The following is a 25,725-nucleotide window of genomic DNA, read 5'->3' on the forward strand; positions in this document are numbered from 1 at the left end:
ATTTTACACAATAAAAACAAGCAATACAATAACTTACAAATTTGGAGTTTCTTCATTATTACATCAAATTGCAAAATGGAAACATGTAATTTCAAAAGGCTCATAAGTAAAAATGGAAACACAGCTGATGCCGAGTCAGCTTGTGGGCTGCAAAATAATGTGAGGCTTGCGCAGTGTGGAACAGTCAACATCTTTCAGAGACATAGGGCCATGTATGATTCAGAAACTACACCAATCTTCTGAGAATAGGACTGTCCCAATGAGCCAAGGCATTTGTGCACTGCAATAAAAAATGAAACAAAACAAAACACCTTTTTTTCCCCTTGTTTTCCCTCATAAATTAGTTTGGAATTCCAACAGCTACTTTACTTAGGACTCTCATCTCCATTTATCGGCAGTTGCAGGAACTGGAAGCCTATGATTGATCTTGTAACTTCAATATCTAGGGAGAGATAAGTAGGGAAGCAAATTTTCTGGAAGGGCTGACAACAGTTTTTAAAATGAAATGTGTATACACCAAGCCTGACATCCTCTATTGCCCACCATCTTTGAAGCCGTCAGTTGCAGGGCTGACATTTGGTTCTGAGTGTTTGTTTTTGGTGAGTGGGAAACTAACACATATTTTCTTTGACATCTTGTGCGATTTTACAAGTATGCAGGGCACAATCCCTACTTTGCATGGAGAATGTTATTTGCACAGTTGTCAGAATGACGGACAGCAGAGCGAGTGACAGGATGGAGCGCTGATCTTTGCTTGTTATTACATACAATAGCCTGTTAGGAATCGTGATGTGTTGGTGAGACAAACTGTGTCCCATTCTGGAACATATTAAGTTTGTCTCCAGGACACACATGACTTCGCTAGAGTGTCGAACCTCATTCATAATAGATGCTAATCTTTTCAGGGCTGACTGATGACAGCACTTCCTGCCCTTCACGGAATTAGAGCTGGGTTTTATCAAAGGACTCAAACTGCCTGCTAATTAGACTAATTCCCTTCATCATGAATTATTTATTTCCATTGGTAACCGATCACTGTGACATTAATGGGTTCTGCTCAACTTGGTTTCATACTAATACACACTAGGAGTTAAATGTTTAAAAATTCCTGATACTTCACTCCAGGTCAAGTGTATCTTTGGCTAATATTTGACAGATTTGATGAAGCCTCCATGGTTATGTTTTAGTTACAAATAAAATGGGATAAAGTTTCAGATTTAGTTTAGACAGGGAAATGAATCCTATTTCTCTGCTCAGGTGTCTTTGGACTTAGCTGAAACAGGTCCTCTCATTCTAGGGCATGCTATCTGTGCTGCATGGTGTTTTATCAAGGTCAAACCATCACGTGAATGTGCTGGTGTTTCTCTTTAGGATAAGAGTATTTCAAAGTTGAACTGGGCAGAATGTCACCTAGTAAAGTTGAAGTGATGACTAATTATTGATAATCTGTTGATAAAAATCAGAGTGCAAGATCTCACCTATTTGTAAAATGCGGAGTGTGCTTTTAAAAAAATAGCATTTACAAATCCAATCCAATAGTGCACTTACTTGTTAATGTCTGAGGCTGTATAGATTAGTATGTCTCAAAGGACAATCCAGGCACCACCTGTATCTTGGAAGTGTTTGTGAAAATTCAGATTCCTTGGCTACATACAAAGCCTGTGGGTTAGAATCTCTGAAAATGGGATTCCAGAATCTGCATTATCTTCAAGCACCTCATGTGATTCTTAAGCAGGATGAGGACCATGGACATCAATTATGATGAAAAACCTGATAAATAATCAATATTTTATCAGACACACTGAATCATCTCATCAAACAGGCACAGGGTGCTGCCCGACAAGGTTAGTACTGGCATCGGAATTGGCTTCTGCAGCAGTTCCATGGACACTCATAAACCGCACATCAGTCCTGCTGACCGATAAGGCAGCTCATCAGCTCTGTGGATGACAGAAGTAAATGTCGGGCATCACACCTTCGCTCAGAGGACACGCATGAAGCAGGTGTCAAAGCTGAAGCATAAACAGTCACCATTTGGCAGGGTAGTGGGTATCAGGTGGGAAGGCTTGTTACATGCATGCACCGAGGTGAATATTTGTGCTAGGTAGTTTAGCTATTAAATATTGCATTTTGGAAAGTGGAAAAGAAAAAATAAAAAGAAGACAGTATAATGACTGGTAACTAGAAACGAAGGGACAAACACTGAACAAAGGCAATACATAGTCCACGTGCAATGAGGCAAAACTGCAAATAACAGGTTCTGTTAAAAGTGGCTACAGTTCCAAATGGAAGGTTGGTTTCTCCCGAGTCCCCTCGGGTCAAAGATGAGTGATCTCAAATCACGTGTACCTGTGTGAGCAGAAAACAATGCTTTCAGCAGAATCAAGGAACAATATATTGCGTATACTCATTAACCCCTAGTAAATTCTATTCCACTTTTAATTTGGAGCATAAGTAATCTGTTCTTTCAGATTTTCTAATGAAAGTGGTACTATTGCATAATATGTGTATTTTAATCTTCAAAGATGAGATCTGTGGCTGAGAAAGCCAGCTTATATGGATTTGGTTTTTAGCTCTATAGTAAACTGCATCATTGTTGTCAGGCATGTATATTCATACATTAAACAGATATTTGTGAAGTACTTACTAGGTGCTAGGTACTTAAGAGCTAATAAGACTAGGCTTAAAAAATACACCTGGAGAGACTATGGATTCATGAAGAGTTTTTAGATGTTTCTGAAAGATTTATGTGTGAAACCACAGATGGTATTTTTCTACTTAAGAAAAAAATTGGGAAATGTAAGGCCACCAGTGATACGAAGAAATGTTTTTTGTTTTGTTTTGTTTTGTTTTCTCATGGAAATAGTCAGATGGCTTCAGCTTTGTTATTTCTCTCTCTCTCTCATACACACATGTTTATCCATATAATTTCATCTCATTTGCTTAACGAAATCATGTGTGTTCAGTGCTCATTACTCCTTAGACATAAGTAAGTGCTCAGTAAACAGGAGCTGCCATCACTGTTTCTGAAATCACTGGAATGGTTTACGATAATGAACCCTGGTCTGAGAGCACAGGGTGCCTTCTGTAGAAGGAGGGATTCTGAAACAATCTGAAGGGGGCTCTCTTAAAGCGTTTGCTTAGGATAGAGGTAGGGAAGAGAAATAATTTAAAACGCTTAAAGAAAAACTGCAAGATATTCTACACTGTTTTCATAGGCAACCCTGATCACACCTGGGTTTTCTGGGAGAAGTAACTTTTTACGATGTTCTTTTTGTTCTGTGGTTCTAATAGCAAGCCCGTTTTCTCCTAAAAGCAGACGCTCCTCTGCTCCTATGTAATGGTGTCCCCTGAAGATAAACGCACCATTTAGAGCTCTCTATACGAGGCGTAGCCTGCACACGCTTTCTAAATATAGTAGCCAGATGATTACTTAATTTAGCTAGAAATGGCAGATTGTTGACAAAGAATCCCTGCTGAGTTCCAATGCCTTGAAATGCAGCTTTTATAAAGCAAATCATATCTGAAGAAATGACTAACAATGCCATTTGCTTCATATAGTGACACAATATTTAGTTTTGTCACTGAAGTATAATTGCCTTATTTCTGCAATGCTCACACTCTATTGATAAATACAGATTACCTGGAACAAGTCAGAACTGCTGCAGGGGCCAAAGCCATTGCAAAGAGCGGAGTTTTTAGATGAAGAAACTGTCATACTCGGACACACCACCTGCTCTCTAACAGTTGCTTACTCAAATGACATAGATTCAGTTCGGATATAGGATCGATTCATGTAGCATCATTTCAGTGACTCACAATTTAATAAGTATTAAATAAAGAAACAGAAGCAACTGGTTTCATCCAGCAGCCAGAGGTGTGAAGGGTCCTGCAGATACAAATCTTGTTGCCTTTTTGCCACTTGGTCATTGCGTGTGGAGGGAGAGCGGTAGGTGTTAGAATCAGCATGGCCCCTGCCTGCTCTTACGTATGTGAAGAGTATGTGCTCCCCTGTGTCTCTTTCCTCCTGGTTTGGCCTTTGACTTTGATGAGAGTGTGCATCATCCCTCATGAGCACTGGGACCCACACAGACATGGAACTGACTGGCTGATAGAACTGAATGGTCCAGGTGTTCAATCAAATCCACCTGTGTCTCTCTCCATCTCACATCCGCTTTCCTTACAGGTGGCGCCACCACATAAATACAAGATGCCCTTCAGGGTAGCAGCCTTACAGCTTGGGGTCCTGACATTTACACAGACATTATAAACTGCCTGATTGGACCCAGGCAGATAATTAATGAGCTCTGTGCTCTGACCAGACAGTGTCTGATTTGTCCCCTAGAACTGCTTTTGCTGAACAGTGCTTTGAGGTTATGCCATCAGCTACGTTGACATGTTTTCCAGAATTTGTTCTTAGAGGCTCTCTGTAGCTCAGTGTCCCTTTCATAAATTACTGCAGGAAAAAATTTTCTCAGGAAAACTATTCTTCCCTGTGTAACCATTTCTGTGTCTTTTCTTTTCTTTATTTCTTTAAAAAAAATCTGTTGGACTTTGTGAATCTTTTAGAGGTATGTTTCTCTATTGGCTTTGGCTAATTTGAGAGGTCAGAGACAAATTTGTTGTCCACCTATACAGCAACTGCATAGGACAGTACAAAGCCATTTTATATACTAACTTTCTCTATGTTTATTTTATTTCCCTATCATTACTTTTATGTTGTTTGAGTTCAGCTATTAATTTTAATTGTTCTACATATTTTTAAAGCCACCTCAAGTCATTTTTGAAGGTATAGATAAATAAGTTTATTATTAAGGCAATATACCCAACACTCATTTAAAAGATTTTAAAACACTTTGTGTTCTCAGACTGACCTTGTAGGAGTGTTTTCTTGGGTCCCCCTGTGGATTTTCTCACAGATGCCTTAGTGGTAAGACGAAGGAACTTTGCATAACGAATTGCATTAACCACTGACCTGTAAATGCTCACTCAGTCCCTCTAGAAGCTGAATGGCAAATGCAAGGTTGTGTAGGAAGTTGTCCTGATTCTGGCCACACCCTGGCGTGACCAAGACCTTTTCTTGGCAGTAGTGAGAAGTCACCCTCAGGTCCAATGATCACAGAGAAGTTGGGGTGTTCCTGGGTGGCTCCTCCTCTTCACATGGCTGGGGGCACTGTTCAGTAAGTACCAAGGAATCATGGAAATTGCAGATTCATCTAGAACTCAAATCCCAACCCAAAATTCTGTGCATAGGTTCCGGAAGTGTTTTAAGGTCCCTAGTAATTAGGGTCACTCAGGAGTGGCCCCAACATTTCAGTCTTCCTGTTGGAGATGAAGTCTAGTGATCTGGATGGAAAGTAGCTAAATGTCTGTCTGATGACCCTGAATTTTGTAATAGTCACTATATCCATCAGCTTTTTGTTATATATAAGAGAACCCTAACTCAAATAGACTTAAACAATTAAAAGGAATTTACTGGCCGAAAAATCCAGAGGTAGGGAGAGCTTTATGTGAGAACTGATCCAGAAGCTCAACAATGTCACCCAGGACATCCCGTCTGTTTTACTCTCTGCTCTGCGCAGTGTCAGCTTCTTTTAAGGCTGGATCTTCTCATCGCTGTGGAATGGTTGGCAGCAGCAACGAGTCTGATGGGTCTTAATTCGCATCTATGAGGAGGAAGTATCAGCTTTTTCTCCCCATCAGAGCTGCCTTCTGCTTCGGCTACCTTGTGTCACATGCTCACCCCTGAACCCATCAGAGGAGACAGGTGATTAAGGCCAATTAGTCCCACCTGGGACACCTGGGACACCTGGGCCAGGACCACCCAAATTACATAGCTAGAAATGTGGGGGTCCTAAGAGAAGCAAGAGAAGAAAAGAAATGAATGCTTGGAGAATGGGAAGCGAAGGAAAACAAAGACTCAGTGCGATCACTAGAGTCTTAGTGCAACACTTTAGTTCGTTTGCGAATCCATGAAAACCCTCTAGTGTCTGCCTCTAGGGTGTTGCAACGGCTCTGACAGAAGAACTGCATCATTGCTATTTCTGGAACTTCCTGCATGATATTATGCAGGAAGAAGAATCTATAGCTAGAATCTGGACAATGTATTTTAGGAGAGTCAAAGCAGATGATGGTAAAGGAAAAGGAAAAGGGCTCTGTCTCACTCATACTAAGTCCACCCAGCGTCTCAGGGAGCAGCCACAGTTAGATTAGAGAGACCGGTACCCAGCGAGGAACCAGGATGGTACTAAGGAGTGGAGGAGAGTTGTTGCATCTCTTCTGAGTGCACACCAGTGGAAGAGATGCAGAAAAGACCCTAAAAAAAGAAGCAATGAGCATGCTGCCTGGCAGGACCTCCTAGACAGCCTCAGTCCAGGCAATAGAATTAAGGGGCCTCTGGCAGCGTGTGATTTGGGTTCGGGATGGCTTGTTAGACCTCGGTGTAAACTGGAGGTCTCTCACAGCCTGGAAGCTCCTGTTGGTGCAAACAACGCAGCCAACTGTAACAGAGCCCTTCCATCCATTTCTCCTTTTTCTAAAAAAATATTTTTTATTGAAATATAGTTAGTTTATAATATTGTGTCAATTTCTGGTGTAGAGCATAATGCTTCAGTCATATGTGAACATACGTATATTCATTTTCATATTCTTTTTCACCGTAGGTTACTATAAGATATTGAATATAGTTCCCTGTGCTATACAGTATGAACTTGTTGTTTATCTATTTTATATACATTAGTGAGTGTCTCATCCGTTTCTGCCTGATCACAAACGCCCTGAATGGGCTCAACCTGTGCTCCAGGTACAGACCCTGGCTTTTTAATCTAAGGATTTCTTAAAATCATTTCTCTTGAATCTCTCTCTTTGAGGTCTTTCTGGCTCATAAATGGTTTTGCAACACATATCACAGCTTCTTTATTTGACTAATAGTTTGCACGAATAATAAAATCTTCCAGGAGTAAACAAGCTCATATTTTTGCCATGTGTAAACTTTATTGCTATTATAAAATCAATGTTTTGCAGCCAGAACTCTTGGCAGATCTTACTGATGGTAGTGGGAACTGTCAATTATTGCCCTGGACTTTTCTCCTTTTCGGGATGATGTTCTTTTCATATAAAACACTGGTGTGATTTTATATATGTAATCATCACTCCTCATCATAAATATCTCAAGAGTTAGGCAAGCGGTGGTGTGCTAATGACACACAGAGCAGTCTGTGCTCATGGATGAATGGTCCATCCCAGCACAGACCACAGATCGGGCTGAAATAATGGGCATCTTAGGAGGGGTGAAGACTTCAAATGTGGCGAAACTTAGAAACACGTCACCTCTGGTGGAAGCTCTTTTCAGATTTTTGACTTTTTTCCCTTGACCCTCAGAATTGTCTTGATTGGAACCCCCCAGATTTACCTTATCTGTTTCCCAATTTTGCCTTGGGCTGACTCGCTTGTGAATCTTTCAGCTGTTTTTTAGTGTAGACATTCTTAAACATGTCTGTGTATAAGAATTACCCAACATTATCTTTCTTCTCAGTGAGTTACAACATAATGTCTGCATGTGGAAAATAAAACTTCAAACAGCACAGAAGAGAACAAAATGAAAAGATAGGCTTGTCTTCCTGCCTGGCCTTACCTCCCAGTCATTTTTTAAAACCATTTCTGTTTTATATTATTCTGGTATTTACTTCCATAATATTCAACAATATGCTTAGATGTTTATTCACAGCATTCAAAATGTTTAACATCTGGTGAGGCACAGCCAGCAACCCATCAAGACTGCTGCCTGTCCGTCCGTGGTAGTAGAGCAACTTCCTGGAAACCCCTACTGTATTAGGAATTGACTTTTTAAAAAACATTTTTTGGGTGGGGGGAGGTAATTAGGTTTATTTACTTTTTATTTATTTACTTATTCAGTGGAGGTACTGGGGACTGAACCCAGGACCTCATGCATACTAAGCATGCGCTCTACCACTGAGCTATACCTTCCTCCAGGGAATTAATTTTTATCTGCAGGGCTCTGGGGAGACCCGAAGGGATATATTAGTTTCCTGTAGCTGCTGTAACCAACTGCTGAAACTTGATGGATTAAAATAACAGAAATGTAGTGCTTCACAGTTCTGGAGGCCAGAGTTCTGAAGCCAAGGTGTTGGTAAGGCCTCACGCCCTGCGGAGGCTCTAGGGTAGAACCCTCCCTGGCTCACTCCGCCTTCTGGTGTCTCCAGACCTTCCTGGGTGTGCGGCTGCAGCACTCCAGTCTCTGCAGCCATCTTCACGTGGCCTTCTCCGGATTTAGGGCCCACTCGGATAATCCAGAAGGATAACATCTCGAGATCCTTAATTTAATTATATCTGCAAAAGACCCTCTTCCCAAATAAGGTGACAGGTTCCAGGGTCAGCATGTGGACATATCTTTTGGTGGGGGGCACTGGTCAACCCACTATAAGGGGGAAGAAAAGCTTGTGGAAGTGACTCCTTAGCAACTAGCAGTGAAGCATTTCAATATTTCAACATTCTTGCCCACACTAGGTATTCATCTTAACTTTCTTTCTTGATTTATTCACTTTAAAAAGTATCTATTGATCTGGGACAGGTTTTCAGACCCATTCAGATCTACTGAATTATCTGTATTTCTAACAATCTTACCAGACAATTCAGGTGAGGTTGTCTAACTGGACACTGCTTTGGGAACTATTTTAGAGCTGTGATTCTCAAATCTGGGGAAGAAGGACCAGAATCTCCAAGGTGTACAGGAGAGGGCTGTGAAGATGGAGTCTTGAAAAAAAGTGTGTGTACCATCAAGGTGTTAATTCACCTTATGAATGACATCAAGATTATTTGGTTCTTTCAAAGCCATTAGGAGGGCTTATTTGTCTAGTTTTCCTAAAGAGGCTGTTTCAGAAGACATTTTCAGAAAGCCACCGATCTCTGTAGCCCCAGGTCTCCAAAGAGAGGGCTTTATCCAGAGGGGTTGGGCAGTTTCAAGCTGCTTTTCATCTATTTATTTAGTCTCTACTCTTGCTTTTCCTTCAAAAACAATTTCTTAAATGCACGAAAGAGGCGGGAAGTGAGCGCAATGTAAAGTTGCCAGTGTAAAGACTTTAGAGTGATTCTCCAATGAAGACATACAGATGGCCAACAGGCACATGAAAAAGTGCTCAATATCACTAATTGTCAAAGAAATGCAAATCAAAAGTACAACGAGGTATCACCTCACACCAGTCAGATTAGCCATCATCAAAAAGTCTGCAAATAATAAATGCTTGAGGTGGTGTGGAGAAAACGGAACCATCCTACACTGTTGTTGGGAATGTAGTTTGGTGCAGCCATTATGGAAAACAATTTGGAGATTCCTCAAAAAAAAAAAAAACTAAAAATAGACTTACCATATGATCCAGCAATCCTACTTCTGGGCATATACCTAGAGCGAACTCTAATTCAAGAAGATAAACATATCCCAGTGTTCACAGCAGCACTATTTCCAATAGCCAAGATACGGAAACAACCTAAATGTCCATTGATCAATGACTGGATAAAGAAGTTGTGGTGTATTTAGAACAATGGAATACTACTCCGCCATAAAAAAGAATAAAATAATGCCATTTGCAGCAACATGGCTGGACCTGGAGATTGCCTTTTTAAGTGAAGTAAGCCAGAAAGAGAAAAATCCCGTATGGTATCACTCACATGTGGAGTCTTAAAAAAAAAAAAGACACAAATGAACTTATTTACAAAACAAACAGACTCACAGACACAGAAAACAAACTTTTGGTTACCAGGAGGGAAAGAGGGTAGGAAGGGATAAATGTGGGAGTTCTAGCTTTGCAGATACTACTATATATAAAATAGATAAACCATAAGTTTCTTTTGTATAGCAAGGAACTATAGTCAATATCTTATAATAATTTATAATGAAAAAGAATATGAAAAGGAATATATGTATGTATATGTATGACTGAAACATTATGCTGTACACCAGAAATTGACACAACATTGTAAACTGACTCTACTTTAATAAGAAAAAAAGAAAGAAAGAAAGAAAGAAAAAAGTTTGCCAGGTGAGCCTGGCTGCAGCTCACGCACCTTGCTGTGGATTTGTTGGCTCACCTTGTGCCTTGGGGCAGCCGCCCGGCCCACAGCTTCTCTGGTGCTTGTGGAAACTCCTCCTTCAGCTCCCTTGACTCCTGGGCAGCTGCGTGGCAGCTCCAGGTGACCTGTGCCAGTTCTCCGCAGGCTATCCTATTGTCGGTGTTGGAAGCCTGAAGCCGCTGAGACACTGAAGGGGGTTCCCGCTCCTCCTCCCAGGCTCCCACCTGTTCTTGCCTCTCCGACTTCATGTCATTATCCCAATCTGATTGCCGGCCTGCTGTCTTCAGGTCCCCCGTCAGACCCAGGGACAGCGGACTTCCGAAACTGCTTAACACGCTCCAACAACTGGGAAAGGTCTCATCCCTAGAAAGATGCCTTAAACAACTCAGAGTGGTTCCACCTCTAATGCCAAGTTGGATGCTCTTTTGTTTGCTGTTTTCATTGTGCTGGAGGGGATTTCTTTTGAGGTCTTAACCTCCCTACTATATTTTCAATGAGAACTAGAAGCATGTGTGGGAAAATGGGATTATTATCTTGCCTTGCACGGTGACCTGTCGCACTCCCTGAATACCCTGCTGTCACCGCAACCTCTCCAGCCCTGCCTCTCTTGGCTCTTCCGGTCCATCCTGACCTCCGGACCTTAACTCCTTTTCACTCTGTGTCCATTTCTGGCTTTATTCATCTCGTTCAGGTTGGTCCTCAGCTCTTAGCATCCCCGACTGTCTGCTTTTTCTGTTCCCACTTCCTTCTCTGCCAAGCTTCTTGACACGGGAGCTTGCACTGGCTGTCTCAGTGTTCTCTTTTCTGACATTCTTTTGACACAATCATCTCTCTTGCATTCTGCAAGGTCATAGAAATTCCCTAAACCTAAAACCCAACAGTTCTCTGCTTAGAGCTCATCCTCTGACCTATTTGCAGAATGTACCACGGTTGCCCCGCCTCTATCCAAGAAGCTTGTTTTCCTTCTTTCTCATGGTGTTCTATCACCTCCCCCGTATCTCTAACTGTTCCTGCTCTGACTCCCTCACTAGCTTTTCCTGTCACTCCAGGATCTCAGTGCAGCTGTCCCCAAGGGAAAGAGCCTGCAGTATGGTGATCTGTGGGCTCCCATGCTAGTCTGCATACATCTTAAGATGGAGATTTGGGCTAACTTTGTAATCTCTCACAGTTCTTGAATAATATTTTTAGTACATTTTAAAAATCTTAAAAAATTTAAATCTAATTATCATGTTCCACCTCCCCCCACCCATCCCCCAGCCCTGAAGTGCATTCTGGTTTGAATACATAAGCCACTAGGGAAAAAGTAGCATTCAAAGGACTCTGCAGAAATTTGCTTTACAGCTGGATTTGGGTTTCCAGGAACATATCTCTTCCTTTATAGCAAAACTAAAGGAAAATTTAGTACAAATCAGCTTAAAACTGGTACTAATGTCTAGTTCTTCTGAGTTAGGCTGTTGTTCATTACTTTCTAAATCAATAAACTGTCCTGTAAACTCTGTGTCAATGCTTGAGCTCTTACCCACTCTTCCAGGTTAAGCTCAAATGAAGTCTCACTGTATCAGGGATTTTTTTCTGAAGTCCCCTTAGTTGAAAACTCTCTCGTCTACTTTAAAATTCATACTGATATTCATTCTTTTCTCTCTGATGATACTATCACATTAGTTATTTTCATACCCGTCTTCTGTCTTGTACTTGGCAAGTTCCTTGGTGTCAAGGTCATAAAGTCAAAAGTTCATCACTACTCTCTCCTTTTTGTTTTTATCCTCTGGCTTCCTCTTGCTAAGGCTATAGTGCATGTCTTAGGTCTTTGATAAATGTTTTAAAATTTAAATTGAGTGGACAGATTGAGAAAGACAGGCTTGAAACTGAACCATAATGTAAGATGAGGGGACAGCTGACTCTGAGCATAATCCCAAAGTCACCCACAAAAGATGGAGTGAACATTTCTGAGTGGCATCTATGGCATTTCTTCTCCTCCTTGGGGCTCAATGCTCAAGCACAAAGGTCATGAGGACCCACAAGAACGAGCAACCATGAAGGAAGCCTTAGAATTTCAGTGCGGGGTCTAATTTGAGGGTCAGAATGAAATCTCAGCTACTTGAAATTTCAGTATTTCCTGAGCCTGGAAGAAAAGGCAGAAAATAATTTGGTGAGAAATTTTTTAAAAAGACATTTAGAAGTTCTATTTATGGCCCTAGTTCAAGCCCTAGGTTGCTACTGCCCTTAACTCCTCCTGAGCCAGGTCCTCACTGAATCTGGAGCATCAGCATAATTAAAGGAAAGAAAGACAATCTATTAACAGCTTTTCAAGGACTCCTTGTCGCAAAACAGAACCAAATCCCCTCATTGCTCCCATTTGATCAAAGATTTTCCTTCTTATTTGTAACAGAGAGGATCATCCATCTTTCCTTAAAATACGGACATTTTTAAGACTCTTAGGCTGAAGGTCAGTCTGGAGTATCAGATGGAGACAGCAAGCCAGCCCAGATAAGAGTCTCCAAAGCTATCCATCACTTGGATAAAAGCTGAGCAGCAAGTATTGATCCTAATCCTGAAGACAGGTTGAAAGGAGGAGGTAAGGTCAGAGCAACGTGGTTACTTGGGAATATGAAGCAGGTGAGACTGTGAGGAACATGCATGGGCAATGGGAACCATCACAGACGAGGAGGAAAAGGTGCTTATGAGACAAATCAAGCACTATCTGAAGAGCCCTGTGGGTGCCCTTACGTTGTCCAAATCAGGGACCTCAAAATGGAAACCAGTGGGCTTGGATTTTCTTGGCAGAGAAGGCAGGATTGCTCTTTAACCAGGGTGAGCCAGAGAAGAGGATTATACTCTGAGGCCACGACAGTGATAGCACATTCATGACCCTGGCACAGTCACATTGCAGGGTCCTGATCACATGCAGGTCCTCGTGCTCCAGGCACTCTCTCCTCAAGTTCCCCTAACTTTTGGGGTCTTTATCTCCTTTGCAGATAAACATATTTCTTACTAAATATTAGAGTTTCTACCAGCTCCACTATCCTTCTCTCTTTACATGCCTTCCTGGACCATTTTCATGATCCCCTGGACTCCCCAAATCTCAGTACACAAGTGCAAGTCTCAGTACACAAACTCACATGGTAAAAAGGTAGCTTTCTTGATTTTTCCTATAATGTAATTTCAGTTCTGTGTCACCATTCTACTGAAGGGGCAGAAATGTATTCTCTGGTGTTGATTCTCAGCCTAGGGTTTCTCCTTCCCAGGTAAACATTTCTGCCAAACTAAGAGCCTGACTGCCCTAAACTCACCATGCAGCCCTGGCCTCATGGCTGCCCCAGAACGGCCCTCTCTGGGGCCAGTGACTCCCGTGTTTCCACCGCTCCTCTTCACTCCACCTTTGCTCCCTCAATGCAGCCTGGGCAAACCATTTCTGGTCTCCATGTTGTTGGGTAGGAGATGGGGGAGGGCAACCGGTCTCCTTAAACTCTAAAGTGCTGTGACTGAAACCTTGATCTCTTTGTGTTCCCTTCAGTATATAGGTTATTGAAATACAAAAACCAAGAAGAATCTCCCAGAATCTCCTTTTCTGTCCTGTCCGAGACAATGAGCCCAGGGCAAAACTCAATGGGGGGAGTGCTGCAGGGAGAAAGAGACGGCTGGGAGGTGCAGAGTGGGGTGTTGAGGGAGCGTGTTTGTTAAGAATTCCAAAGTGGTATCCTATAGCAACACCTGCAAAAGCCAACAGTATCTGAACCCACCCCATGGATCTTTTTTGTCTCCTGTCACACTGTATAGTTCACATCTTTTGTTATTATTAAGGACACCTTGCCTTCTTTTATCTTCACTTTTTTTAAAGTCCCTGAGAGAAGCCACCCACTGTCCACCCCTCCAGTCTAATTCTGCTCTTCCTCGCTCTCCCTCCACAAACACTTACAATGACTGTGTTCATCTCTACTGTTGACTGTAGCTTTAGATTATGGCAATAGCAGATGTCCTTGTTGATGTTTACTGACAGCTTTACAACAAATAAAGTTCACATTTCCTGTCCCATACCTCCCAGAGACTGCGATGTGCCACATATGGTATTATTCTGGAGACCTGGAGCTTGCCAACTTTAAGTTGTACGGTTTTTAAAAAGTACATTAAATAACCATTTTTAATACAGTACAAGTAATGACCATTTTCAGATTGTTTATGCTTATGAAGCACTTTTTGTGGTGGTAAAATGTACGTCACATAAAATTTACCATTTTAACCATTTTTAAGTGTACAATTCAGTGGCATTAAGAATATTCAAGGAGGAAGGGTACAGCTCAAGTGGTAGAGCACATGCTTAGCATGCACGAGGCCCTGGGTTCAATCCTCAGTACCTCCTCTAAGAATAAATGATACTAAATAAACCTAATTACCTCCGCCTACTGAAAAATAAATACATTAATTAAGTAAATAAAACTTTAAAAAAGAATATTCACATTGTTGTGCAAACACTACCATTACCCGTCTCAAGAACTTTTTCATCATTCTCAACTGAAACTCTGTACCCAGTTATTGTTAATAACTCCCTCTTTACCTGTCCCCAAGCCTCTCGTAACCACTACTCTGTCTCCCTGGATTTGACTATCCTACATCAGCTGAGTGGAATCATACAATATTTGTCCTTTTGAATCTGCCTTATTTCATTTAGCATGTTTTCAGGGTTCATTCATGTTGTAGTAGGTTGAATAAGATTTTGTTGTACATATATACCACATTTTGCTTGTCCATTCACCTCTTTATGTACTTTAAAAAAACACTGAAGTATAGTCAGTTTACAATGTTGTGTCAGTTTCTGGTGTACAGCATAAAGTTTCAGTCATACATACACATACATACGTTTGTTTTCATATTCTTTTCCATTATAGGTTACTACAAGATATTGAATATAGCTCCCTGTGCTATACAGTATAAACTTGTTATTCATCTATTTTATATATAGTAATTAGTATCTGCAAAATTCAAACTCCCAATTTATCCCTTCCCACACTTTTCCCCTCTGGTAACCATAAGTTTGTTTTCTGTGTCTGTGAGTCTGTTTCTGTTTTATAAATAAGTTCATATTTGCATCATATTTTAAAGTCCACAAGTAAGTGATATGATACAGTATTTTTCTTTCTTTTTCTGCCTTACTTCATTTAGTATGACGGTCTCCAGGTCCATCCATGTTGCTGCATTATTTCATTCTTTTTTATGGCTGAGTAGTAGCCTATTGTATAAATATACCACGACTTCTTTGTTCTGTCTTCTGTCGATAGACATTTAGGTTGTTTCCTATGGCTTGGCTATTGTAAATAGTGCTGCCATAAATATTAGGGTGCATATATCTCTCTATGCACTTTTAAGTTGTTTCCACAGTTTGACTCTTGCGTATACAGTGCTGCTGTAAGTGTGGTGTACAAAGACCTGTTCTCTAGCCCTTGGTTTCCATCCTTTTGGGTGTATACCAGGAAACGGAATTGCTGGATCATATTATAATTCTGTTTAATTTTTTAAAATATATTTTTATTGAAGTACAGTCAGTTTACAATGCTGTGTCAGTTTCTGGTGTACAGCATGATGCTTCAGTCACATAGGCACATACAAACATTTGTTCTCATTTTCTTCTTCACCGGAGGTTACTACAAGGTCTTGAATATGGTTCCCTGTGCCGTACTGCATAAACTTGTTGTTTATCGGATTTTGTGAAATTCCTCCTGTATTTTGAAATGAGAGACACTCTGCCAGAGTTCAGTAGGTGTTCTGTGCGATTCGATGGGTTTGTGGATGTAATTCTTGGTGTATTTGTGGGTGAGGGTGAGCTGTGAGTCTCTCTACTCTGCCATCTTGGCTCCGCCTCCTGTTTAATTTTTTGAGAAAGTGTCATATTGTTTTCCACTGTGGCTGTGCCATTTTACATTCTCCCCAGTAATGCACAAGGGTTCCAAATTCTCCACATCCTTACCAACATTTCTTATTTTCTGTTTTTCTTTTAAGTAATGGCCATTCTAATGGGTGTGAAAATCGTATCTCATGGTTTTGATTTGCATTTTGTTAATGATTAGTGACACTGGGCATCTTTTCAGGTGCTTATTGGCCATTTGTATATCTTTTCTGGAGACATGTCTACTCAAGTTTGCCAATTTTTGAATTGGGTTGTTTATTTTTGTTGTTGTTGAGTTGTCAGAGTTCATTATATATTCTGGATATTAAATCCCTATCAGATAAATAGTTTGCAAATATTTTCTCTCATTCCATAGGTTACCTTTTTACTTTCTTGATAGTGTCCTTTGATGCACAAAGGTTTTTACTTTTGATGAAATCCAGTTTATTCTTTTGTTGTTGTTGCCTATGCTTTTGGAGTCATATCCAGGAAATCGTTGCCAAGTCCAGTATCATGAAGTTTTTCCCCTGTATTTTCTTCTAACAGTTTTATAGTTTTAGCTGTTAGGTTTAGGTCTTTAGATCCAGTTTGAGTTAATTTTTCTATATGCTGTAAGGTAAGGGTCCAAATCCATTCTTCTGCATGTGGATATCCAGTTTTCCCAGCCCCATTTGTTGAAATGCATTTTTAAATATTCAAAACGCACATCACACATTATTCTTTCTTAAAAAGTATACGGAAGACAGCCAAACTTTTCTCGAGGGTTCTTTGTCACCCTAAGATCATCAGCTCTTGTTCTATGCTGTATTACGGTGGCTTTCCAGCGCTCTCCTGTACCAGTAACCTCACGCTGCTGGGCTTTATTTGTTCTTCTCTATATTTTCATTGCTTTTATTTCTCCTCCTTTGTCGTCAAACTGTTCATTGATAAGATCTTAGCTGTCATGTCTCCCTCATAACAGTGTGCCATCCACATTTGTGTCTATAGACTAACAAGCCTGATAGCCAAATAAGAATTGTACATAAACTTAAAGTCAGTATTTTCTGAGGAAGGATCTAGTGGATTCATTAATAGAGTGAAGGAAATCCTTTTCAGTTAAAGGAGAGCTTTTGACTTTGCTAAAAGATCGTTGTCATTTATGTTGAGGTCTTCGTCTTTGTCTGATTTCTACATAATCAGGCGTAATGCACTGAGGTGCTGATGAATGTTTAAAAACCACCTTTTGAGGTGGGAAGGGGGAAACCTTCATTTATAGTGGCTGCTGATTTCCATAGTGTAAATACTCCCCGTGTGGCCAATCTCAAGCTACCAGTGTGATGCAGTGGAACTTAGAGTTGGGAAGAGAGATGCAGTGGTACATCACTGCACAGGATTTTTACTATATAGATACAATAGTCATAAAGAACTCCAAAAGCAGAGTTAATAATAAAATATAGCAAAATAATTAGGATATGGTACATTTTGAGTATTTATTATATTTATTACCTTGTTTTAAATATAATTCTTTCACTTATAAGTTTATACAGTTTAATTCTTAATAAAAACTCTGTTTAACAAACATACTGAAAATTTAACAATTAGCTCTTGTGAGTTGGGACAAGCCAGATCCAGCATATCTTTGGCATTACTCATCCACTTTGCACTGAGGGTAATAAAATCATAAAGTTTATTGTCCCCAGAATTTGCATGAGACTAAAAATGTTAATGGTGCTTTTAAGGGTTCAGATTAATTAATAAATGGCATGCATGACTAGTTACTAATGGAAACTGGAATATTTGGATGGTATTCTGCAGAATATTTCATAGCTAAAAATTTCTGGGTTCTGATTTTGTGTTGGGCACTGTGGTAAGTTCTTCATTGTCATTATCTTGTTGAATCCTGATAAACATCTGTGTGTAAGTTCTATTATTAGCTCTACCTTATAGATGAGGAAACTGAGGTTTAGGGAGGTTCGTGTGCTCAAAGACATACTAGGTTTTGAATCCGTATCTGCGTGATACCATGCGTTCAAGAATTCTTTACTGAAAACCCACCATTTACTAGATGATAAACAGTAAGGGGATCTGAGAGGAAGATAACATAGATAGACAGAGACTGAAGGAGAGCATGGTGCCAGATGAAACGAGATATACCTGAGTGGCCAGACCATGCAGTACTCTTTTTCTGGGCCTTTCTCATTTTTCTGGAGCATAACCTTCAGAACCTTCCTAATATAGGATGGGAAACAGATTAATCATTTGAGGCTGCACATTTGAAAATGGTTTCTGTGCTTTTATGGACTAAATGTATGTGTCTTCCCACCAAATTCATATATGTCAAGCCCCAATTCCCAATGTAGCTATATCTGAAGTAAGGAGGTCATTAAGGTTAATGAGGCCATAAGGGTGGGGCCCTGATCCAATAGGATTAGTGTCCTTCTAAGAAGAGACACCAGAGGACTCACTTGCCCTCGTTCCTCCATGCACTCACACAGATGAGATCATGGGAGCACCCAGCACGATGGCAGCCACCTGGGACCCAAGGGGAGGGCTGTCAGCAGACACCAATCCTGCTGGCACCTTGATCTTGGACTTACAGCCTTCAGATAGTGAGGAAATACATTTCTGTTGTTTAAGTCACTCAGTCCATGGTGTTTTGTTATGGCAGCCAGGCTAATACACTCTCCTCTCTTCCTTGATGCATATTTTGGCAAAAATAGAAGTCTAGTTTGAAATCATTATCCTTCAGGATTTAGAAGATGATGGCATTTGATTCCCATATCTTTGTTGTGTGACTTTTCTTTTTGAAGCGTTTAGGGACATCTCTGAATCCCCCGTGTTCTGACATTTTACAATGACGTGGCTTTGGCACTTGTGTTCTTCATTCATTCATCGTGCTAAGCTCTTGGTGGTTCCTTTTGATGTAGAGACTTCACATCTTTAAGTTCTGGAGATTTTTCATATTTCCTTGATAATTTTGTTGTCTCCATTTTCTCTGTTTCCAGGAACTTTATTAATCATATGTAAGAGCTTGGAGATTGAATTTCAATTTTGTTTTAAAAATCATTTTTCTGCTATCCCCTATATATTTTTTATTCAGGTTTCTAGAAGAAATTAATTTTATAGAACAAAGTTTCTACTAAATATCTTAATCTCAGGTACTGTATTTTTAATTTCCAAAAGGTCTTTCTTGTCCCCTGACTTTTTTCCCACAACAACATCTTGGATTTGTTTTATAAATGCAGTATTTTGATCAGAGGGTGGCTGCTTTTCTTTGTTTAAGATTCCTTCTGCTCTTCTGCCCCCAATATTGGCTCTGCTTCTTTTTCCCATTTGCTATTTTTGGTCTCTATCCTGCATGCTGGAGCTTTTCCTCAGGAGTTCGCCATCTCTTTGCTTAAACACTGAGGCACTTGACAACAGTTTGGTGTCTGTGCGAGAGTCGGGGGCGAGGGGTGGGCTCGCTGCGTGGCGGGTGTCACCACAGGGCAGGGGGCTTTAAGCCAGCCTTTCTACTGGGAGAGGCCTAAATGTCAGAGTCTGAGGTGTTTTTCTTGGAGGCTGTTCAGGTTTTTGTTTTTGTTTTTAATAGAAGATTCAGTCCTCCAGTCTCCTGTTTGAGAGGCTGGGCTGCTGGCATTCAGGAAGTAGGACAAGACTCGGGGCCTGTGTCCCACAAGTCTGTATGTACTGTAGGTTCTTACTTCATCCCACTGTTTGAGCTCCTGTCTGCCGCTGATCCCAGGGCCCGGATCTGAAGCCACTTTTGCTCCACTTCTCCAGCATGAACCACAACTCTCCCATAGGGTCGGTATGGTAGGGGTGGGGGTGGAGGCAGGTGGCTGGATCACTCTCTGCAGCGCTCTTACCTCTCACTTAGTTCTGCTAAATCTATTACCAGTTTTCCAACCCAACTGTCGTCTCCAAAAAACTTGTTGAAATCTCTTTCACTTTTGCCTCCTCTTCTGTCCTCTCTGTCCTCATATATTAATACTTTTTATTCCTCTGTTGCTGTTTTAAGGAAGTTTGGGAAGGAAGAAGAGACAAATGTATGTTATAATTCTGCCACATTTAACTGGAAGCTTCTCTCCCTTTTTTCCTCCATTTTAAGATTTGGAATCCATATAAGTAAAAAGAAATGATTATAGCCTCTATACTAATTATTAATTATCAGAATGGGATAACTTCTCATTCACATGAATCACAGTTACCAAAAACAAACAAAAAAGAAACTGAGGATTTCCCCCCTCAATCTTCCAATTATACCACAATAAAAGATGTTCTATTAATTAAACAGACACTTGTTATCACAGCGTGCTTGTAGATAAAGTGTCAATAAGGAATGAATTCTGAGAAACAAATCCGCCTTCAAAAATTTCTTTAAATTCCCCAAAGATGAGCTTTTCAGTATCTGGGGTGGCAAATTCCTGTGATCACTTTAAGCTATGGTGAGTTTATCTGAGATAAGTAAGGTCATTTCGATCAATGTCATGGGTCCTAATCATAAACATTTCCTCTGATGGGTACATGGTAGCTTGCTTTCCATCTGGTGGGGTGGGGGGAGGGAAGCAGCATTTTGGCTGGTGCTGGAAGTGAGGTGCTCATCTGGGGACCCCTGCAAGTGGTAAAGGAGCTGGGCTTGCAGTAAAAAGCACAAGTTTCCTACGGTGCACTTCTGGATAAAAGCAAGAAATTAGCTCTCAGCCACGCCAAAGGAGCTGAGCAACTCCGAGTTAGCCCGCCCACCACTCTGATTGAAGTACAAGAGGAGAAGGTAAAAGAGCTTCTACTTGGAATCTGAGTACAGGGAAGTAAAATAGAAAGGAAAAAGCTTTCAGCGCCTCAAGAGCAGTTAACAAACCCTGAAAGGGAAGGAGAAGTGGGCAAAACTGCACTGCCTGAAAGTTTTATTGAGAGGAAAGAGCAAAGAGCTTTATACACAGGGTGAAGAAATGACGCTTGCGGTTTGTAGAAAAGATAATAACCCAAGTTACAGGTAGGAACCGATAAGAAAGTGGTACTTACAACTCACAAATTTTTATAGAAAGCTGCACGTAGCGTTCAATGCTTTAATAAAACAGAAAGGATTTGAAAAAGAAGCAGTAGTTTTAAAACACAGCCCGTATAGGAAAGCAATTCTGTTCTGACATCCATAAGGAGACAGTCTGAGCTTGAGGAGGAATACAAGGTATATACTCAGTGATGACCAAGTCGACAAGCTACCCCTGTCTAACAAAGACTTGGGCGAGTCAGTTCCAGAAAGAAACACTGACAGGTTTTTATTGACAAGATCTGTCAAGACCCAAAGATGAAGAGAAAGACCGAAAGCTGAAAACTTAGTTTTCTCCAGTCAATAAGCAAATCCTCTGGGAATGAATGCTCATAACAACAGTGTGTGGAGTAAATTATTTTCATTAGAAAAGGGGAAAAATCCATCAACTGATTTTTTTAAATGGCAATACCTCGTTATTTGGAGCCACAAAAACTCACCTGTTCAATTCAGAGATACTGTGAATAAGACGAGTAAACTAGAGAATGAGGAAAGTCTACAAAGCTGAGTGGGCCAGTGGTACTTTATCATATGGTTGGCATGAGGGAAAAACCTAAAATATCATTCAAGAGAGTTTTAAGGACTACGGTAAAGGCCACTTATTCCCTATTCTAACACCCCTCCCCAAACTCTCAACTAATTGATAGATGCTTCTCTACGTCTGAAGAGCAATTAGTGTTGGGATTTACAAGAAAGACCTTGAGGTACCATGAGTTCCCAAAGCACTTTTGAAAGTTCTGTATAGTCTCAGAATTAGAAATAGTGTCTGGTTGAGAGCCCTTGCTTTCATGCTCCTGGAAAATAGTGGTTAGTTGAAATAAGTCTGACTTAGAAGCAGTGTGTAACATTCCCATTCAAAGCCCCATGCCCAGGTTTTCCACAAACACCTCAAATACGCTGTTTAGTGAAGCATAAATGGCATGCCAGGACACTGAGGAGTAAAGTACATTCAGCAGCTTGATTAACCAGATCACACAGTAACCAGGTAACATCACAGAACATGCTACTAAATCTCCACCTTCATGATTCCTGCTTATTTTTCCTGGTAGCAAAGCAGAAAGTGAAGGAAGAACTCCTTCAGGGCAATTAATGTGGAAGGGCTTCTTTAGGAGGAGATTTTCAGTTTTCCTTAAAGGGATTTGGAAGTGGGGAGAGCTTTTGGTCCATTTTGTAAAACAGGTATAGGTGTTTGTTACACTATCATCTTTTATTCCTTCCTTCCTTCCTTCCTTCCTTCCTTCCTTCCTTCCTTCCTTCCTTCCTTCCTTCTCTCTCCCTCCCTCTCTCTTTTCTCTCTTTATTTTTTAAGAATTGCCCTCAATGAGTGTGTTCCAGTTGTCAATGTTGAGTAACAAATCACCCCAAGACTTGGTACTTAACACCAGAAAGGCAGTTGAAGTGAGCTGGGTGCAGCACTGGACAGGAAGCCTAAGGTCTTGGGTTCCAATTGGCCGTGGGTTGTATACATTGATGCCAGCCAGTGAGTTGCTGCATCTCTTTGAGGATTTGTCTCTCCAAATGAGAGCCCTCCAAGGCCTCTTCCAACTCGAAAATGGTTTTATTCTATAGCAGGCCTCCATCCCTCAGGCCTTTTGGTCATCAAGTTTTCAAGCATTCTCATCCTTTAAAACAGAAAGTCTCCCTCCACGAGTGCCATCCTATCAGGTAACGTGAGGTGTACTTGACTTTACATGATCCAGTCCTAGTATGTGTGGACTATTTCATCCTTTGATCTGCTACCATGTTTTTACAAAGGCAGAATGGTTTGAACAACAGCCACGTGCAGAACTGCAGAATCTTAGAGCTGGAAGCGGGTATGAAGGTCCATAGTGCAGGGTTTGAAACTAAATCCAGAGTTAAAAGTCCTAAGTTCTATACCTTTTCTTAAGACCAAAGATGACAACCATGCCCTTGAACAATGATTCCCCCCCCCGCCCCCCATCAGCTTTATTTAAAGATTGAATGAAATGTGTGGGTATAAAATTTTAAACAAATTTTATATCACTTTTAATAAAAATTGTCCTTGAAAAGAATCTCTTTAGGAGATTAAACACTTATTCAGAGGATGTTTTGCTTATTCGAAACATTCGTAGGGCTCTATCTTTGGGATTGCTTTCAGAACTTTTTTTTTTTTTAACCAAATCAGCTCTTTTTACTTGATTTTTTTTAACTTGATTGTCCATTTGCTGTTTCTCTTCCCTCGTTCTTTGGGCACTGCCCCATTAGTTCTGCTCTCTCTGCCCACCACCACTGGCTCTACTCATATGCTTACAGCTTTGCTGTGTCAGCAAAGACACAGAGGCTCAGGAGCAGACAGGGGCCTCAGAGGAGGCAGGCTCTTGACTATGAGTGGAAAGCTAGAGGAGAGTTTCATGGAGCAAGTACAACACCATATGGTATGGAAGAAGTTCATTCCCAAATGTTGACTTCTACTTTAAGTATGATACATACTTTCTTACAGTGTTCTTCTAGACATGGGAAACATTCAATAATAAATGGTTCATTCATTCATCACAGTTCTGGGTGTTGGAGAAATACCAGTGAAGAAGACAGAGGAGGTCCCTGTTCTTACTGAGGGAAGAAATACAATAAATACACAAAAACAAAATACCAAATGGAGTTAAGTGGTAAAGAAAGAATTACACATGAGATGTTGGGATAGGGAGTAACTGAGTGGTAACTTGGGACTGGGGTCAGGAAAAACCTCGCTGAGGACGGGGAATGTGAACTGAGATCTGAATGTGGGTATCCTGGGAAGAGCGTCCCAGTGGAGGGAGCAGCTGGTGCAAAGGTTCTCAGTTTCTCCCTGCACATCCAACTACTTGCTAGATGGATGCGTTTGAGTCATCCTTAAGCTCCTCATGTTCAAAGTGGAGCTAGCTAACTTATTTCACGTTCTCAAGCCTTAGTGTGATAAAATTAAAAAAATATATTTGCTTTTCCTCCCCTTCCTGACACAGAACTTCAAAAACCCATGGAGTTTCCTGAATGATAAGAGCATCTTCTGCTATTCATAATGAGCCCCTTTCAACCACACCTGAGTTTACACTAACTAGGTGAGTCATGGCGGGCCCTCGGCTGATTTCAAGAGAGGCTGAGATAAATAACAAGGTCCTACTGTATAGCACAGGGCACTATATTCAATATCCTGTAATAGCCTATAAGAAAAAGAATATATATATATGTATATATATACACACATACACATAAACATATATATGTGTATAACTGAATCACTATACTGTACACCAGAAATTAACACAACATTGTAAACTGACTATACTTCAAAAGAGGGCCTGGCCACACCAGAAAGGCCAAGCACGTGATTAGAGGGCTGGAACTTTCAGCTCCTGCTCCTTCCTCACCTCCAGGGAAAGAAGGGGCACTGGAGATTGAGTGGCAAATCATGTAACCAGTCAGGAAACCCCAGAAACCTAGAAAAACTCTGAAATGAGGAGGCTGGGGTGAGCTTCCTGGTGGATGAACATATTGATGTACCAGGAGGGTGGGGCACCCCCAATCCATGGCGGCAGGGGTTCCTACACTCAGGACACTTCCAGATAGACCCTGTGTACCACTTCACCTTTTAAAAGCTCATTGTTAAGTATAATGCTTTCAGTGAGTTCTGTGGGTCATTTCAACAGATTCTTGAACATGACTGGGGAGTTGTGGGAATTTGTAGCCAAGTTAGACAGAGGTGAGGGTCTCCTGGGGACTCCACTTGTGGCTGGTGTCTGAGTGAAGCCGTCTTGTGGGCCCGAGCCTTTAGCTTATGGGGCCTGCTCTAATTCTGGATAGCTGGGGTCTGAATTGAATCGAATCGCAGAACACTCAGGTGGTGTCAGAGAACTGGTGTTGGAACCTGCTTAGTCACAGGCTTCAGCATCCAACCAGTCGCCCAAGGTAGAAATCTGATAGTTATTTTTGAGACTTGTTTTTAAGTCCACACTGCACATTCAATCACTGAATATGCATCAATTGACTCTGCCTCCCTAATCCTGAGCCTCCGTCTCCCCCACCGGCTTCCACTTCCCCAGTTAAGATCCTCATCAGCGCTCACATGGACCATCATGGCAGCATCCCTGTGGTCCACCCTAAACTAATACCAGTCATGCCCCATCTCAAATTGATCCACTAAGTTTTAACCAGTGATCTAATGAAAAAAATACACACCAACCGAGTCTTAAAACCACTTAAAGACTGCCCCCTGCGTCCAGCAGTGACTCTCAGGCCTGACGGACATCACGACCACCTGCAAAACATTTGAAAACTGCAGATGCAGATGTCTGGGCTGCTCCCCCATCTAGTGTGAGATCTAGCTAGGTCCTACCTGAAGGACAACACGATAGCTTTTATCTGGAGTTTCCGGATCAGACACTGCAAGTATTTGTTCTCAGCTGTTTGGAATTCATGCTGATGAAAAATCGAATCATGAAAATTTTGAGACATTTTCGACAAGACAAAGAGTAAAATCTTTCATCTCATCATTTTACACTTTCTGGAATTTCATTATTCAGACGTGTTTGGTATTTTGCAAATCCTCTACATCTAGTCTTTTTGTTTTTTAGCTTCAGGCTGCGAACTGATGACTGATCAAAGCTTGCAAAACTTGAGTTCAAGTTTCTAAATCGGACTGCATCTTACCTGGGGTAGACCCTGTTACAAGGCAACTTCTTTAAATTGCCAGAAGAGTGTATGTCTTCAGTAGTGGGAAAGGCTGCCTCCAGCCAGA

At 41.0% G+C, this 25,725-nt stretch overlaps 1 long non-coding RNA gene and 1 other non-coding gene across 3 annotated transcripts; both read right to left on the reverse strand.

Moving 5' to 3' along the window:
- Nucleotides 1-120: 120 nt before the first annotated feature.
- On the reverse strand, nucleotides 121-25,725 carry LOC140696395 (uncharacterized). Of its 2 annotated transcripts, XR_012072666.1 has the most exons (8): nucleotides 25,638-25,725; nucleotides 25,324-25,406; nucleotides 25,167-25,245; nucleotides 10,311-12,208; nucleotides 10,105-10,236; nucleotides 4,976-5,173; nucleotides 1,549-2,349; nucleotides 121-280 (listed from the first exon to the last, which is right to left on the reverse strand). It is a non-coding gene; the product is annotated as an uncharacterized lncRNA (long non-coding RNA). The 2 variants fall into 2 exon arrangements; XR_012072667.1 differs by lacking the exons at nucleotides 121-280; nucleotides 1,549-2,349; nucleotides 4,976-5,173 and adding an exon at nucleotides 5,449-5,666.
- Nucleotides 7,915-7,987, reverse strand: TRNAT-AGU (transfer RNA threonine (anticodon AGU)). The gene has a single exon. It is a non-coding gene; the product is annotated as a tRNA-Thr (tRNA).

Source organism: Vicugna pacos, chromosome 5, assembly GCF_048564905.1.
Source record: "Vicugna pacos chromosome 5, VicPac4, whole genome shotgun sequence".
NCBI lineage: Eukaryota > Metazoa > Chordata > Mammalia > Artiodactyla > Camelidae > Vicugna > Vicugna pacos.